Below are 19,021 nucleotides of genomic sequence, written 5' to 3' on the forward strand. Positions count from 1 at the left end.
AATAGCAACTCTGCAGAGACAAGGGATGAGGTGAAGTAGACAGGATGAGACTTCATATTCTTAAGATGTCTATACCCACCAAACTGATGTACAGATTCAACACAATCCCTATCAAAATCCCAGCTGCCAGTTTTTGCAGAAATGGACAGACTGATCCAAATTTTAATGTGAAAATGCAAAAGACCCTCAATGATTGAAACAATCTTGTAAAAGAAGAACAACATTAAGAACTCACATTTCCCAACTTCAAAAGTTACTATAAAGCTACAGTAACCAAGAGGGTGTGATACTGACATAGGAATAGGCATAGAGATCTATAGAATAAATATCAGAGTTCAGAAATAAACACTTTTTTTGATAAGGGTGCTAATATCATTCAAAGAAGGAAAGAATAGTCTTTTTAATAAATGGTGCTGTAACAACTGGATATCACATGCAAAAGAATGAATTTGGACCCCTACGTCACACCATATACAAAAATTAATTCAAAATGGATCACAGACCTAATCATAAGGGCTAAAACTACAAAATTCTTAGAAGAAAACATGGATGCAAATCTTCATGACCTTTGATTAGGCAATGGTGTCTTAAGTACAATACCAAAAGCAGAGGTAACAGAAGGAAAAATTAGATAAATTCAACTTCATTGAAATTAAAAACATTTGCACTTCAAAGGACACTACAAAGAAAGTGAAAAGACAACCCACAGAATAGGAGAAAATATTTGCAAATCATATATCTGCTAAGAGAACTGTATTTAGAATATATAAAGAATAATGACAACTCAATTATTAAAAGGAAAAATAACCCAATTTTAAAATGGGCAAAGGATCTGAATTCTCTGAAGAAGATAAACAAATGGTCAATAAGCACATGAAAAGTTGCTCAACATCCTTAGCCACTTCACATACACTAGGATGGCTAAAATTAAAAAGACAAATAATAACAAGTGTTGGCAAGGATGCAGAGAAATTAGAACCCTCATACATTGCTGGTGAGAATGTAAAATGGTTCGGCTGTTTTGGAAAAGAGTTTGACAATTCCTCAAAAGGTTAAATATAGAGTTACCATATGAGCCAGCAATTCCACTCCTACGTATATACCTAAGCAAAACGAAAATTATGTCCACGCAAAAATGTGCACACAAACGAACATAGCAACATCGTTCACAATAGCTAAGAAGTGGGAACACAACTGACGAGTGGATGAATAAAATGTGGTCTCCACACAATGGAACATTATTCAACCATAAAACTGAATGAAGTACTGATACATGCTACACTGTGGAGGAACCCTGACAACATTATGCTAAGTCAAAGAAGCTGGTTATAAAAAACCATATATTGTATGTTTCCATTTATATGAAATGGCCAGAATAAAATCTATAGAGACAGAAAATGGATTAGTATTTTCCAGGGCTGGCAGGGGGAGGGGCTGGGAGTGACTGCTAATGGGTCCAAGGTTTGTTTTTGGGGTGACATGTTCTAAAATTGATTGCTGTGGTGGTTGCATAACTCTATCAATATATTAACTATTGAATTGTATACTTTAAACTGAGACTCTGTGCTATGTGATTTATATCTTAAACTTTTTAAAAAAGATCACACATTCCAACACACTACACAGACTTTATAGGGGAGTAGGTGCCCTCAGCATGACAATTCCATTCAATGACTGTTCCTTTATTCAAAAACTACAGCATGCCAGCCATGTGCCAGATGATGGGGCGGGGGCGGGGATGTTGAAGTGACCAAGACACAGTCCTGGCCTTTCTGGGATTCATAGCCTGTTCAGAGGAGCAAATACATACCCAAATGCCTCTAACAGGAGAGGGATTGTGGATACCTGTTATAGTAAAAACACAAAGTGTAAGAAAAACTGACAAGGGAGTGAGTTGGAAATCCCAACTGCTCCTTACTCTTGGGGAAGGAGATGAGCCTGGTGAAGAGGGAGGTGTAGTTCATCAGGGGTTTCCCTTCTCCTTCCTTTGGGGGCTCTCCAAAGACACCCACATTGCATGGGTGGGAGAACTGATGAGTGCCTGTGGAGCCGTGGGCAGCTGGGTGTCCGGGGGATGTGTGGAGGACTAAGGCATGGCCTGTAGTGCCAGGGACTCCACAGCCCACCAGGCAGGGACGCAGTGAGAAGTGGGCACACTGAGCAGACGATCTGCAGAAGGGAGCAGGTGACAGATGCTGGTTTGAGTGCTCAGGATGGTAAGTGCTGCAGGGGTAACTTGTCCTGCTTCCACTCTTTCCAGATTGTTCTCCGTAAGCCCCCTGTGTGGGCAGATGTCTCCTGGGCTCGTTCACATGGACCTGCACACAGGGCTGTGTGGAAGTTGATGGTTTAAACTGGGGTTAGGGATAAGATGACAGACCCACAGCCCAGTCCCTGAGAGCAGGGGAGAGAGGCCTGTCTGTGGGGTGCCAAATTCTGCCCCTGCCTTCTGGAGGCCTTTCCCTCCTCTTCCTCCTCTATGTACTTAAGCCATTCCCATTGCTTGCTCAAACTCTGCTCCCAAGAAAGGACCTGATCTCTGGGCCCCCAGTATGCATCAGCGCCTCCCCATGTTGGATGAAGTCTCACTAGAGGAGCCCCTCAGCTGCTCAGGGGTGGCATCCCCCAGAGGCTTGGGCTCAGGAGCCCATTCTAATGCACTCAGAGCTGCAAGGGCCCATTCCACTGGAATTTGTTGCTCCCATCAAAGGCATAAATATTAACAGCTGTGCTGGGGCAGGGGGGTGTTATTTTAATCTATATCTTTCCTTGTAAAAAGAAAACCCACCCCTGAAGCAAAAGCAGTTCAAAGAGGGAAGTTCATAGCAATACAGGCCTTTCTCAAGAAACAATAAAAATCTCAAATTAACAACCTAACCTATCACCTAAAAGAATTAGAAAAAGAAGAACAAACAAAACTTAAAGTCAGCAAAAGGAAAGAAATAATAAAGGTCAGAGAAGAAATAAATAAAATAGAGATAAAAAAAATTGAAAAGATCAATAAAACCAAGAGCTGTTTTTTTTTAAATATAAACAAAATCAACAAACCTCTAGCCAGGCTCATCAAGAAGAAAAGAGAGAGGATCCAAATAAACAAAATAAGAAATGAAAGAGGGGGAATAACAACTGATACCAGAGAAATACAAAAAATCATAAGAGAATACTATGAACTGTTATATGCCAACAAATTGGACAACCTAGAAGAAATGGACAAGTTTCCAGAAACATAACGTCTGCCAAGACTGAGTCAAGAAGAAATAGATAATTTGAACAGACTGATCACTAGAAGTGAAGTAGAATCTGTAATTTTACAAAACTCCCTGCAAACAAGAGTCCAGGACCAGATGGCTTCACTGGGGAATTCTACAAAACATACTACAAAGAACTTATACCTATCCTTGTCAAACTATTCCAAATTTATTCTATGAGGCCACCATCACCTGATACCAAAACCAGACAAAGACACTACACAAAAAGAAAACTACAGGCCAATATATTTGATGAATATAGGAGCAAAAATCCTTGACAAAATATTAGCAACCCGAATCCAACGATACATAAAAAGGATCATACACCATGATCAAGGTGGATTCATTCCAGGGTCCCAAGGATGGTTCAACATACACAAATCAATCAATGTGATACACCCCATTAACAAAATGAAAGAGAAAACCCACAATGATCAATCATCTCAATAGATGCATAAAAAACATTTGACAAAATCCAACATCCATTCATGATAAAAATTCTCACCAAAGTGAGTACAGAGGGAACACATCTCAACATTTACAACAAACCCACAGCCAGCATAATATTCAACAGTGAAAAGCCGAAAGCCTGTCCACTAAATTCAGGAACAAGACAAGGATGCCCACTCTTACCGCTTCTATTCAACATAGTATTGGAAGTCTTATCCCCAGCAATCAGACAAGAAAAAGAAATAAAAGGTATCCAAACTGGAAGGGAAGAGGTAAAACTGTCACTGTTTGCAGATGACATGATACTCTATATAGAAAACCCTAAAGTCTACACACAAAAACTATTAGAACTAATAAATGAATTCAGCAAGGTAGCAGGGTGCAAGATTAATATACAGAAATCTTTTGTGTTTCTTTACACTAATAATGAAATATCAGAAAGAGAAAGTAAAAAAGAAAAAAGAAAAACCATTTAAAATTACATCAAAAAAATAAACACCTAGGAATAAACTTAACCAAGGAAGTAAAAGACCTATATGCTGAAAACTAGAAAACATTGATACAGGAAAATGAAGATGATTCAAAGAAATGGAAAGATATCCTGTGCTTTTGGATTGGAAGAATTAATATTATTAAAATGGCCATACTACCCAGAGCAATCTATAGATTTAATGCAATCCCTATCAAATTACCAGTGGCATTTTTTACAGAACTAGAACAAAAAAGTCTTAAAATTTGTATGGAGACACAAAAGACCCCAAATAGCCAAAGCAGGGCTGAGGAAAAAAAATGGAGCTGGAGGAATCAGACTCCCTGACTTCAGACTACACTACAAAGCTACAGTAATCAAGACAATATGGTACAGGCACAAAATCAGAAATATAAATCAGTGGAACAGGATAGAAAGCCCAGAAATAAATCCATGCACCTATGGTCAATTAACAACAAAGAAGGCAAGAATATACAATGGAGAAAAGACAATCCCTTCTAGTGGTGTTGAAAAAGCTGGACAGCTACATGTAAATTAATGAAATTAGAACATTCCCCCACAACATATACAAAAATGAACACAAAATGGTTTAAATACCTAAATGTAAGACATGACACCATAAAACTCCTAGAAGAGAACATGGGTGAACATTCTGAGACATAAATTGTAGAAATATTTTCTTAGATCAGTCTCTCAAAGCAAAAGAAATATGATCAAAAATAAACAAATGGGAACTAATCAAACTTACAAGCTTTTGCACAGCAGAGGAAGCCATCAACAAAACAAAAAGACAACCTACAGAATGGGAGAAAATATTTGCAAATGATGAAACCGACAAGGAATTAATTTCCAAAATATACAAACAGCTCATACAGCTCAATATTGAAAAAAACCAAACAACCCAATCAAAAAATGGGCAGAAACCTAAATAAACATTTCTCCAAAGAAGCCATACAAATGGCCAGTAAGCACATGAAAATATGCTCAACATCACTAAGTATTAGAGAAATGCAAATCAAAACCACAATGAGGTATCACCTCACTGGTCAGAATGGCTATCATCAAAAAGTCTACAAATAATAAATGCTGGAAGGGGTATGGAGAAAAGGGAACCCTCCTACACTGTTGGTGGGAATGTAATGTGCCGCCAGTTGGAAAATAGTATGGAAGTTCCTTAAAAAACTAAAAAGAGAGCTACCATATGATCCAGCAATCCCACTCCTGGGTATATATCTGAAAAAACTAAAAACTCTAATTCAGAAAGATACATGCACCCCAGTAGTCATAGCAACACTATTTACAATAGCCAAGACATGGAAGTAACCTCTGTCCATCAACAGATGAATGGATAAAGAATATGTGGTATATATATACAATGGAATACTACTCAGCCATAAAGAAGAACAAAATAATGCCATTTTCAACAACATGGATGCAACTAGAGATTATCATACTAAGTGAAGTAAGTCTGAAAGAGAAAGACAAATACCATATGATATCACTTATATGTGGAATCTAAAATATGACACAAATGAACCTATCTGTGAAACAGAAACAGAATCAGGGACATAGATAATAGACTGATGGTTGCCAAGGGGGAGAGGGGTGGGAGAGGGTTGTATTGGGAGTTTGGGATTCGCAGATGAAAACTGGTATATGTAGAAGGGATAAACAACAAGGCCCTACTGTATAGCACTGGGAACTATATTCAATATCCATGAAAAAGAATGTATGTATATGTATAACTGAGTCACTTTGCTGTATAGCAGTAATTAACACAACATTGTAATTCAACTATACTTCAATAAAAAATAAATTTAAAAAAGAATAAGATAGCACAATCAAAAAAAAAAAGATGAGGTAAGTATATACAATGCAATATTACTCAGCCATAAAAAAGAATGAAATCTTGCCATTTGCAGCAACATGGATGGACCCATGGAATATTATGCTGACTGAAATAAGTCAAACAAAGAAAGAGAAATACTATATGGTATCACTTATATGTGGAATCTAAAAAATAATACAAATGAATCTACATACAAAACAGAGAGAGACTCACAGACACAGAAAACAAACTTATGGTTACCAAAGGGGAGCAGGGGGGAGAGACAAATTAGGAGTATGGGGTTAACAGATACAAACTGCTATACATAAAATAGATAAGCAACAAGGATTTACTCTGTAGCACAGGGAATTATATCTAATATCTTGTAATAACTCATAACAGAATATAATCTGCAAAAAAGCCAACACCGGAATCACTATTCTGTACACCTGAAACTAAAACAATATTGTAAATCAGCTATACAGAAAGAAAGGAAGGAGGGAAGGAAGGAGGGAAGGAAGGAAGGGGAAGGAAGGGGGGAAGGAAGGAAGGAAGGAAGAAAGAAGGGGAGAGAGAGAGGGAGGGAGGGACGGAGGGAGGGAGGGAGGGATGGAGGGAGGGAGGAAGGAAGGAAATCCACCCCTAGTTAAGTAACACGTTAGGTGAAGGATTTAACTTTTGGCGTTGGAAGCGGGGGTGCACCCTGAGGCTCCCCAGTCAAACCCAAGAAGCTGCCTGTGCAGAGGCTCAGGAAGTTTAACCTTTCCCTCCTAACCCAACCTCCTCTTCCACAAAGGAAAAGCCCAGCATTCTTGAATGAAAAGCTCAGAAAGCGTCAAAGGGAAAGAAGCCAGACTTGCAGGAAAACCCTCCAGCCCGTTCATGATTCCTGTGACCCTTTGTAACCCCCGTGAGGAGCTGGAGGATGCTGTGACCTGCAATGTGACTCTCTTCCCTCCGCACAATGTGTGACTCGGTCTGAAGGACAGTGTGTCGCAGCACCTCTCCCTGCTCGAATGCCATTTTCTTCTACCTGGGCACCTGCCCCCTGTCTAGCCCCGCCAGTGTCCGGCCCTCCTTTGGGAAGCCTCATCCCTCAGTCCTGTTCACCGTTAAAAGCTACAGAAACCAACTCTGGCTGATTTAGGCAGAAATGGAATTAATCTCAGGTGGTTCACAATCTCTGGGAGCCGCTGCTGGGTGTGGGCACCCAGGTGCACCTGGACCAACTCCACCCGCAGCTGCCAGAGCAACCTCAACTGAATCCGGAAGCAGCCGCCCCTGGACTCTGAGTGGTGTCTGCCTGGCAGAGCTGTTACCCACCTTCATTGTAGCCACCAGGGAGTCTGGCACAGTGAGCGCCTGGCATCTTCAGCCTCTCCAGTGGGAGGAGGGTTCCGCCTCATCAGGCGGGGAATTCCCCCAATACAGGACAGGCCATAAAGATCCCAGGTGGCCATAAGACATGAAAAATGGTTGTTCTGCCTCTCAGGAGTAAGGGCAGCTAGTAATTCTATTCTTTTTTCCCCCTGCCTTCCCTGACCAGCACGATCTCTGAGTTTGGTAAAAGTCACTCAGGCAAAGTACTGATGAGAACTTTTTTCGTATGATGAGAACTTTTAAGATTTACTCTCTTAGTGAAGTAAGTCAGAAAGAGAAAAACAAATACCGTATGCTAACACATATATATGGAATCTAAAAAAAAAAAATGGTCCTGAAGAACCTAGGTGCAGGACAGGAATAAAGACGCAGACGTAGAGAATGGACTTGAGGACACGGGGAGGGGAAAGGGTAAGCTGGGACGAAGTGAGAGAGTGGCATGGACATATGTACACTACCAAATGTAAAATAGATACCTAGTGGGAAGCAGCCACATAGCATAGGGAGATCAGCTCGGTGCTTTGTGACCACCTAGAGGGGTGGGATGGGGAGGGTGGGAGGGAGAGGCAAGAGGGAGGAGATATGGGGACATATGTATACGTATAGCTGATTCACTTTGTTATAAAGCAGAAACTAACACAACATTGTAAAGCAATTATACTCCAATAAAGATGTTAAAAAAAAAGATTTACTCTTAGCTACTTTCAAATATACAAACAATATTAACTTCAGTCACCATGCCATACACTACATCCCATAGCTGATTTATTTTATAACTGGGAATTTATACTGTTTGACCCCCTTTCCCACTTCTCCCAACCCCACCCCTGGCCTCTGGCAACCACCGATCTGTTCTCTGTATCTATGAGTTTGTTTTGTTTTGTTTTAGATTCCACATATGAGATCATATGGTATTTGTCTTTCTCTGTCTGACTTATCTCACTTAGCACAATGCCCTCAAGGTGCAGTCATGTTGTTGCAAATGGCAGGATTTCATTCTTTTTTATGGCTCAGTAATATTTATATATATATAATATATAACACACACATATATCTTGCATTTTCTTATTTTCTTTATTCATCTGTGTGTGGACACAGGCTGTTTCCATGTCTTGGTTATTATTGTAAATAATGCTGCAATGAACCAGGGGTGCACCTATCTTTTTGAATTAGTGTTTTCATTTTCTTCAGATAAATACCCAGAAGTGGAATTACTAGATCATATCATTTTACATCTTAAAAAAGAAATCTGGGTGGGGTGAGGACCAGTGTAACATCTGTCAAGCTCCTTCAGCAACAGACATTCAAACCGTCCATTGCCACTGTAGTTCATCAGAAAATAAAATAACTTCCTAGAATAGACAGTGCTGTCAGCATCTTTCTGCCGACCATAGACTATTCTGGGCAGTATTTTGAAAATGAAACTGATTTATTAAAAGCTTGTAAGAGGAGGCGAAAAGGCCTGAGGTTGACCTGACTGCTTTCCTGTGAGAGCCCTGGGCTGTGACCCAAGGTCATGAGGGTGAGTCCCCTGGGGATGCAGCAGTGGCCTGCAAGCTTAGTGCTCACATAACCGTGGGCAGGTCACTTGGGTCTCAGTTTCCTTGTCTGTAAAACAAAGCTGAATCCCTCAAGAGTCCCTGGGTGGCAAATCTCAGGAATCCACATGGGTCAGTCAGGAGGGGTGTTTGTTATCAGAGAATACAGGCTGAGGAATCACCTGCTACCTAAAGGCTGGAAGGCAGCAGGGCCTCAGGTAGGTTGGGAAAGTGATCTTTTCTTCAGCTAACGGAGTCCCGTGAGCCAGAGTCAGCGGCCTAAGTCTGAGAAGTAGGCAGAGGCTGGTAGTGCAGGGCCTGGAGGGCTTCTAGGAATGGATTCTCTTTCCACCCCCCATCTCTGGACCTATGTGTCTGCTTCACTCCTCTTCTTCCTTCTGCAGACCAGTTTCCTCTGCTCCCCAGGCCATATGGCAGAACAAGGCTGCCCTTGGGTACCATGCTCACCCTTAGGGTCTAGCCACTCACAGAAACCATCTCAATCAATTCTAGGAAAGCACTGTCACAGGTGCATCTCTGGTCCAATTACTTGTAGGCAAAACCATGGCAGCTGCTAGGAGCCCTGGTGAGGAGCCTGGAGTTTCATGGTGAGAACAGGGCAGGCATCCAAAATTACCTACCCCAGAAGGACTGGACTACAGGCCCCCAGATAGGCCTAAGAGTCTGGGAGTGCAGGAGTGAATAGACTGCAGGGTAACTCTTCAGATTGTTCTGAAGCAGTCTCAAGGGTCATGAGGAGTTGATTTAAAGCCATTGTCAAACTTGAAGGTGCATCAGAACCACCTGGAGGACTTGTTAAAACACAGAGGGCTAGACCTCAGAGTTTCTGATTCAGTAGGTCTGGAGGGGCACAGTCTGAGAATTTGCATTTGTAACAAGCTCTGATGACGCTCAAATGCTTGGTTCCCAAAGTGGGGTCCACATTCCTGGCCCTCCCAGTTTCTTCAATCTGCAGGTTCCAGAGTCAGAAGGACTGGAAACAGGGGGTGGGGCTCGATGTGTGCAACCTACATTCTGGATCCCTCTGTACACCACGGTTTGAGAATCACGGTTTTTAAATGTTTCAAAACGTCAGAAATGTCTTTGTTCCCAACCTTGAGTGTCACCATGGGGAAATAAAAGGTGACCAGCCAAGGGATGTTTGTTCAGTATCACTAAACGGTTAAAGTGGTTAATTAATCAGTGTGTTTGGATTAAAACAAAACAAACTTTCCACTTTCACCAAAGAAATGCGCGTTACCTCAGGATGAGTAAATCCAGCCTTTGGGGTGGGTAAGAGGTCTTTTTTCCGGGTATTTTCATTTCTCCCTTCAAGAAGAGACGCTCTCATCGCGTGATTCTCCCCTTAGGGTAAATAAAAGCTGGGCAGAAGTTTGCAGACTCGCCCTGCCATTCCTACATCTCGGGCGCCCAGCTGCCACTGGCCAACCCGCCTTGCAGTCTGCGCCGGCGCCTCGGGGATCCGCCAATGAAGCGCTGAGGAACTCCATGACTTCATCGGGTTACTCTCTCATTGGCTGCTGCCGCCGCGCCGGACCCTCCCCTTCCATTAGAGCTCGGGAAAATTGCGCGGGCCCCGCCCCTAGATGGAAGGCGGGTTGAGTTCTTAACCTCGTCTTCGAGTCTTGAGGGCTTCTCTTCAAACAACAGATACCTCAGAAGGAAAATTCTGCTTTCTGACAAAGACTTGAGTGTGCCTCTCAGCCAGCCAAAGTACTGGTTTTCTGCGCTGACCTTTGCTGCATCGCTGAGGTTTAGCTGGTGTCTTCAGCCTTTCCTAGGTACCTGGCAGATCGCACTCATTTCCCACTTACTTTAATCGTGTATTTGAACGAGTTTTGTCCTGCATCTCAGTGGATGAGTTTCTCAAGCCCGAATTTACTGTGGAATGCTAGTGATCATCTGTCCCACATTTTCCCTGGGAAGTAATTAGGTGGCGCCCACAAGGTCACACAGCTGGTTGGTGAACAGAGATGAAAATCAGATCCAGGGCTCCAACTGCAACTTCAGTGTTGCACACACACACACCCCCCCCCCCCCGAGAGCTCGGAGCAGCATTGCAGTCCAGGAACCTCTGCCTGTAGGAGAACCCACATACTAATACGGGATACTCCAGGTTTCCTCGCATTCTAGCAACTGCCTAACTCCCACTTTGACAGGATAGAATCATGGACTACAATCTCCCAGAGCAGTGCTCTCATTTTACAAAAGAAGAAATTGATGGGTACTTGATCACAAACCAGTTGTTGGTGGGTAGAGGCCGGACTTGACCCAGGCCTCCTGCTCTTCTTATCCAGCGATGAGCCCCAAATGCTGGAAAGACTGGAAAGCCCACGAGTCCCTAGGGAAAGTTTTGTGCAGTGAGCATGGCTTCAGTACTGCAAGCATCTAATTTGGGAGTAAGGAAGCAATCCGAAGTGTTTGTATGCTTCTCTGGCTGGCCAGCAGTTCGGGTGAGCCTTCATTCCCAACCTTTCTGACCAACAGGTTCTTTGCTACAGGAAAGGAGACCAGGCTGTGGATTTTTTCTCCTTTGACATAGGGGGTGGTCTGGTGCTTGAAGTGTCTGAATGCCATGACCCTCTTTTGAGTCAAGGATTTTTGAAAACTCAGGACCACTCTGTTAGATGGGGAGACTTGGCAAGCAGACTAGACCTGAAATCCTTTTGCAAGGCTTGGCTCAGAGTTTACCTCCTCCAAGACTTCCTGGAATCCCCACCAACAAAGGTGGACCAAGGGCTCCTGCAGCCCCCAATGCTCATCTGAGTCCAACTGCAGTGCTACTGTTCACTTCTTTGTCCCCTTTCCAGCTAGACCATGAGTTCCTGAGGGATGGCATCATACTTTATACAATTTTGTATTCTCAAGGCCTAACATGGTCTGACACATAGTAGATGCTCAATAAATGTTTGTTGAATTGAACTGTGGAAACCTTGCACGCTAGTTGCCTTGTGCAGGGGAAGATCACTCGCAGTTCCTAACAGATGCAGATTTTGTGTTTATGAGGCTCCTTCACACAAAATGAGACTTCTCACTGTTTTTATTAGTAAAGTGTTTGAAATGAAAACTTCACAACTGTTTGCTAATATTGGGTTGGCCAAAAAGTGCCTTCAGTTTTTAAGTAAAAATAAGACACATTTTTCATTTTCACCAAGAACTTTATTGAACAACATATTCACCCTTTTGTTCCACTACCTTCTGCCATTTTTCAGGCAACTTCATAATTCCATCTTCCCAAAACTTTTTATCGTTTTGAGCAAAGAACTGTTCCAGATGCCTTTTACAGTCTTCCAGGGAATTGAAATTTTTTCCATTAAGAGAATTTTGTAAAGACTGAAATAAATGGAAATCCGAACATGCAATGTCTGGTGAATACTGTGGATGAATCAGAACTTCCCAGCCAAGCTGTAACAGTTTCTGCCTGGTCATCAAAGAAACATGCGGTCTTGCGTTATCCTGATGGAAGATTATGAGTTTTCTGTTGACTAATTCTGGACGCTTTTTGTCGAGTACTGCTTTCAGTTGGTCTGATTGGGAGCAGTACTTGCTGGAATTAATCGTTTGGTTTTCCGAAAGGAGCTCATAATAGAGGACTCCCTTCCAATCCCACCATATACTCAACATCACCTTCTTTGGATGAAGACCAGCCTTTGATGTGGTTGTTGGTGGTTCATTTTGCTTGCCCCACGATCTCTTCTGTTCCACATTATTGTACAGTATCCACTTTTCATCGCCTGTCACAATTTGTTTTATAAACAGAACGTTTTCATTACATTTAAGTAGAGAATTGCATGCAGAAGTACGGTCAAGAAGGTTTTTTCGCTTAACTTATGTGGAACCCAAACATCAAAGCAATTCACATAACCAAGCTGGTGCAAATGATTTTCAACACTTGATTTGGGTATTTTTTTGAGTATGTCAGCTATCTTTCTCGTGGTATAACGTTGATTGTTCTCAATTAATGTCTGGATTGGATCGCTGTCAACTTCAACTGGTCTACCTGACCATGGAGCATCGTCCAGCGAGAAATCTCCAGCACGAAACTTCACGAACCACTTTTGACATGTTTGATCAGTCACTGAACCTTTTCCATACACTGCACAAATCATTTTTTGTGTTTCAGTTGCATTTTTACCTTTCTTGAAATAATAAAGCATAATATACCGAAAATGTTGCTTTTTTCATCCATCTTCAACATTAAAATGGCTATACAAAAATTCACCAATTTTGATTAGTCTCTTTTTAAATGCACGCTGATATGACAGCTGTCACATACAATCTAACAAAATTGTTTCAAATGAAGTTAAAGACAGCTAAGTGCTACTAGAGCCATCTTATGGAAAAAACCGAACGAACCTTTTGGCCAACCCAATACAACTCCATAAAAACAAACAGATCCCTTGTGCTTACCTAATTCCCGATTGCCCTTTAAAACTCCAGAAGTGTGAATCAATTGCATTATTCAAATCAGAACCCTCCATGTGTTTTCTTCGGTGCCTGGTCTGCTAGGAAGCTCAGAAAGCATCCTATTCACACTCTTAGAAACAGTTTCCTCCCTGGTGACAGGTATAATGTTCTCCCCTATATCTGTGTAGTTTCTGATCTTTACTTTGCTGTTCATTTAGACATATAAGCCCACTCTTTGCCTTTCTGGAAGAAGGTAGGACAGGTGATATATAGGGTAACAGGAAAGTATCCCCAGAACTCTAAGTGTGAAAAAAACACTCACAAAGATAAGTGATTTCTATCATACAGACTAAACTGAAAACTAACTTGATTTTTGTTATGGTGTCCAAAGCCTAGGCAAGGTTATCATGAATGGAGATGAAAAGTGAAAAGTCTCAGAGCTATTCCAGGTTCATCCTGGGCAGGGGGACACAGATCTCAGACACATGGATATTCTCAGCCCCAGAGAGGTGGTTCAGGAATGGGACCAAGAAGGCTCACAGAGCTTTTCCAGGGCTTGGGTAATGACCTTCTTGAGACTTTCCTCTCTCTGGTTCCAAGTCCACACTCACCAAGCAACCTCCAAGCAAGCATTTCAGCTTTGCAAGCGTCCTGACACTGGGAACTAGGTCTCTGGGTATGGGGCACTGGGGGACGGCTTCCATCATAAATGGAACTTGGCATGGAGCATAAGCGAGGGCCTCTGGTGGACTTCATTAGTGGGGGCAGGTGGAGCACCCTGGAGCGCCCACGTGTTTCCGGACTTGCAGAGCTGAAGGCCACGCAGGAACGTGGTTTCCGCACTCAGGTCATGCCGTGCTGGTTCCCTCCTTGAGCAGCCAGCCAGCCAGCCTCCTACATCTGGCTGTCCCTCTCAAATGGCAACAGATGGTTAATTGGAAACACCAGCTCGGTGCCTGCAGTGGGGTTGCTCAGCAAGGATCTCACTGGTTTGTTCCTACAGTGGGAACCATGGCTCCGGGCAGCAGCAGGTGGCCCTTGGGAAGAAAGTCAGGGGACCTCAGGGTATTTTAAGGAGGGGAGGGGCACAGAGCCATCTTGAGTCATCCTCAGAAACCCTGCTCAAAACAGTGGCAGCGATGCAGCTTTATAAACAGCAGCCTCATTCGTAAAAGCAAACCTGGGCACTGAAGTATGATAAACCTGGAGGATGGATAATATACTCCATGCCGTGGAGTACTACACACTATAGAAAAGGAAGGAACCACAGCTACGCATAACAAGGACAAACCGTGGCGCGTAATGAGCAACAAAGCAAATTACAGAACAGGACGCCATTTTAGAAAGCATGAAACTAAACAGCATCATCAGGTTACATATCACACTCATATTACTAGGGGTGGCAGGAAATGTTTGGTGATAAAACTACTTAAAATACAAAATAAGGATGTAATCAACACAAAAATCAAACTTGTGGTTAACTCTGAGATGGTCAGTTGGGTCCCTGGTGTTCACTTTATTATTTTATTATACAGGCGCCTCTTGATTATATGTTTTTGTAGGTGTCAAAAACTTCATAATTAAAGACATCCAAAGGCACTGCAGCTATCATGACTCAAGCATGAGCACTGTGGCTGGTTTCCCAGTTCGTCACAAGCACTGCTGTAGTGCCCGCCCACAGGGCTCACCGAGCACGCGTGGCGCACACCCCCTGGGCTCTGGGGAGTCTCCCCGCTCAGGCAGCCAGATGACAGGGCTGCTGCCTGGCATGGTGAGGTCAAAGGTTAGCAGCAATTATTCTGTTAGCACACTGAGGCCCCTTGTCATCTCCTCTTTCCGGATTTCCATCTCCCCCTCAAACCTGACCCATATGCTTCAGCAAGCTGATTTGCACTTGACTGCGGGCCTGTCTGCCTGGAGTACAGCTCCAGCCCCACCACCTTCCTTCTACTCATTCAGCCATTCAACAAATATTTACTGTGCACCTACTACGTGCCAGGCACCATTCTCAGTGCTGGGGATGCAGCAGTGAACAAGACCACACAAAAATCCCTGCCCTCATGGAGCTGACATTCTAGTGAGGGAGGCAGACAAACACTAAATTAATAAATATGAATCAGGTGGTGACAAGCAGAAGCCTATAGCTGAGTAAGGGGACAGAGAGTGGAGGGAAGGGCAGGGAGTGGGTTTGGAAAGGGTGGTCGGGAAGGTCTCTCTAAGGAGGTGCCCTTGGGTCAGGGACCTAAATGAAGGGAGGGGACCACATGGATATGTGGGAAGGGTCTTCCAGGCCGAGGGAGGCACAAGGGCAAAGGCCAGGCCCCTGCTCACTCGAGGCTCTTTCTTTCCCCGGGGCTCCCCCGCCCCTCCCCAGCCTGCCTTCTTTCTCAAGCCCTCTCCCCTCTGCTTACCTCTTGCCCTATTCTAGTTGTGGGTGTTTGTTTGTTTTTTTTAATTGAAGTATAGTTTGCCTTATTCTAGTTGCCCAGGGGGCCCAGGCTTTTGGGGTAAGAGGACTGGGACGTTTCCAGACCACCGAGGCATCCCCATTTGCATTGACCTTTGCTCTGAACCTTTAGCCCATCTCCATGGCTCCTGGCAAGCCGGCTCTCCTGCAGGAATAATCCTGGAGTCAGACTTCCTGAGCCATCTTCCACTTAGCTCCTTTCCTGCCAGCCATTGCCAGGCCTCAAGGCTGGGTTCGGCCTACAGCCTGTGATTTTTCACATCCTTGTCAAACCTGGAACAGCAATGCCTGGAAAAAAGATGTCAGTTTAATTACTATTATGAGCACGAACGACATCCTACTACTGAGGTTCCCTGAGTGCCGCCTGCAGGTAAACTCACCTGGAAAACCATTTGGGAACGTTCTCCCCCTGTGATCATCTGTATATCTCCGGGGTTGCTGTGGCAGCTGCCAGAGCAGCCCGGGCAATGGGTGAGGATCAAAACTCATCGCAGATGTGGGAATGAGCCCAGAGACCAAGGAGCCCAACTGTCAGGCTGACAATGTTTATCAGCTTCTGCTCCCAACCCCCATATCCCAGCAAACTCAGCGCTCAGGCAGATGGTCAGAAGGGTACGCTGGTGGGTGTCCGTCACTTCCAGGATGGCCTGCTGTGAAGGTGGAAGCCTCAAATGTAGTCACTTATTATTGTTGTGTTAAATCCTGAAGGAAAACATTTGCAGGCTGATTCTCGACCTTGGAGATCTCCAGCCTCGTCCATTCATTCATTCATTCATTCACTCTTTCATTCAAGCTCCTACACTGTGCCAGACCCTACACTGGGTGCAAGGGGTACAGAGACATGGAATGTCAGGGCACATTTATTGCACTCTTATGGTCTATCAACACCCTTCTAAGTGCTTTACCTGTATTTCCTCATTTAATTCACAATCAACTCTACAGGGTAGGTATTACAGTTGAGGAACTGTTGGCGGGGAAGGCAGGAACTATTAAATGCCACTGCCCAGGCAGCACATGCTGAGTCAAGGGTCAAGGTCTACTCTGCCCTCATGAAGACACAGGCCTTGTCTCTGGAACTTATCAGCTGGCGGGGGAGCAGAGAGATGGACACCAATAATTTACCTTACAGTGTGGCAACTGAGACAGTATAAACATCAGTCATTATATGACAGAGTTTGTTATAAGAAGCTCTATCACAGAGGGAAAGAGCAACTATTGTGGGATCACACAGGATCTGTCAGATGTTGAGCAAGGCTTCTTGGTGACCCTTGGCTTGGGTTCAAAGAATGCACAGGAACTTCCCTCCTGGACCAGAGGGGAGAGAACATCCTGTGCAAGCATCTGGAGAAACAGACCTCCATGCTAAGAGGAGAATATGAGCGTCTGGGGTGGAGGATGGTGGTGGAAATACCTCCTGTGGAGATTCCTTCTACTTCTCTTCCTATTTCCTCTTGGTGAAACTAAAGAATCCAAGCCCCCAAAGGGACCTCTGTTGAAACCCTGACATTCTATTTCCCCTTTCCTTGAGCTGCCCATAGCATCTGAGGCTCATCAGGCCAACCTTCATCACCTCATAGGTCCTTGGAGGTGCCTGAGGTTATGCCGGTCACATCAGAAGGCATCTCCTGATCTTCCTTCCTCACATCTCTGAATAGCTGAGTTTCAGCTTCACCCTTGATTGACTGGGGTCCATGTCTTTTCTTCCCAAGAACAGCCCCAGGGCTGCTGAGGGGACGAGAGTTGAACCTGCAGGTAAGGACTCCTGGAAAGCTAGAGTAAGGCACCCCTAGAAGGGATGATGTTGATCATGGCTTGGTGCTTCCTCATACCTGACATTCCAGACTGTCAGCTCCATCCTCAAACGCGGTATCCAGCATCCAACCCTCTCACCACCGCCACAGCTATCACCCCGGTCCATCCACCACCATCTCCCTCCTGAACTACTGGCAGTATTCTCAGCCCTGCAGTCACAGTGGTATTCCTAAAATGTAGGTCACGTCATGACGTTCATTAAAAGTCCTGCACGGATGCCCCATTTCACCAGAGGAAAAGCCCAAGTCTCCATAATGGTCCGCAGGCCCAACATGAACTCAGGTCTGACTCCCACCTCTGAGCTCTCCTGCTTCGACCCCCTCCCTTACTCTACCCCAGCCACTTGGGTCTCTTTCCTGTTCCCCCAACTCATTAAATATGCTCCAGGGCCTTTGTACTTGCGGTACCCTCTGCCCAGAGATGTTCTCTCTCACCTTCTTCAAGTCTTTGTCCAATGTCACTTCAATGAGGCCATGTCTTACCACCCTGTCAATTCTTTATTCTCCTCATTGGACCCTGTTCTGTTTCTTCAACTAACCACTTTTACCTTCTAATTTACTACTTTATTTTGCTTATTTATTCCCCTGCCTGGAATGTAACCAAGGCAGGTATTTGGTTAGTTTCCTGCTGTATCCCCAGCACCTGCAACAGGGCCTAGCCATAGTAGGTGATGACTACATAGTTACCGGATAACTGAAAGAAGGCACAGTTTGGACACCTGCCCTCAGCTCTGTCTGCAAGACCAAGACAAGGAAACCCCACTGGGGACTCTGCATCCTCCTCAGAGGGCAAGGGAGCTGGCATCTGAGCTGGCAGTCCTTGCCTGGCTCAATCCAACTCGCCTGAACAGACATTGACGGAGCCCTGGGCAGGTGCTGTGCCTGCCTGAGATAGATGAGTCTCCACCCACCTCGAACTGGGTGGGGCGAAGGCTGCCTGGGGCAGAGGGGGCCTGCTAAGGGGCACAGGCCAAGCCAGGCCCAGAGGGATCTCCCAGAAACCTGAGATGGCAGGGCAAGCTCAGGCAGGCCTCCCCGTCACACCCACCTCATACCCCAGGCCCACTAGTCCGGCCTGGCCCGTGACCGTCCCCAGGGTCACTGCCCTTTCTAGGCCCTATTCCTGAGGGTCTGCGGGGCTCCCAGTCTCAGCCTCCCTCCCTCACTCCCTCCCGGGTCTCCCTCCTCCACGCCCCCATTCGGCCAGACCCCTACCGCCACAGCCCCTGCTCTTCCTCACCTCTCTCTTCCACGCCTTCCCCCTCGAATCTGGACCCCAGCCCCAGACCCTCTCCAGGTCCCGTTCCCGGGCCTCCTTCCCCGACCCGGCCTCCGCCGCACCTCGCCCCTCCTCGCGCCTCCCCCTCCCCCTGGCCCGGGT

At 44.8% G+C, this 19,021-nt stretch overlaps 1 long non-coding RNA gene across 3 annotated transcripts in view; it reads right to left on the bottom strand.

Moving 5' to 3' along the window:
• The window catches only part of LOC309625300, a 28,229-nt gene extending 9,228 nt beyond the window's left edge, over positions 1 to 19,001 (bottom strand). For 2 of the 3 annotated variants that reach the window (XR_014242439.1, XR_014242440.1), the window contains exon 1: positions 10,196 to 19,001. This is a non-coding gene — a long non-coding RNA (uncharacterized lncRNA). The remainder of the gene's footprint in view (positions 1 to 10,195) is intronic. The other variant, XR_014242438.1, reaches the window with a different exon arrangement.
• Positions 19,002 to 19,021: the final 20 nt, after the last annotated feature.

The sequence above is a fragment of the Balaenoptera borealis genome (assembly GCF_965194805.1).
Source record: "Balaenoptera borealis genome assembly, chromosome: 3".
NCBI lineage: Eukaryota > Metazoa > Chordata > Mammalia > Artiodactyla > Balaenopteridae > Balaenoptera > Balaenoptera borealis.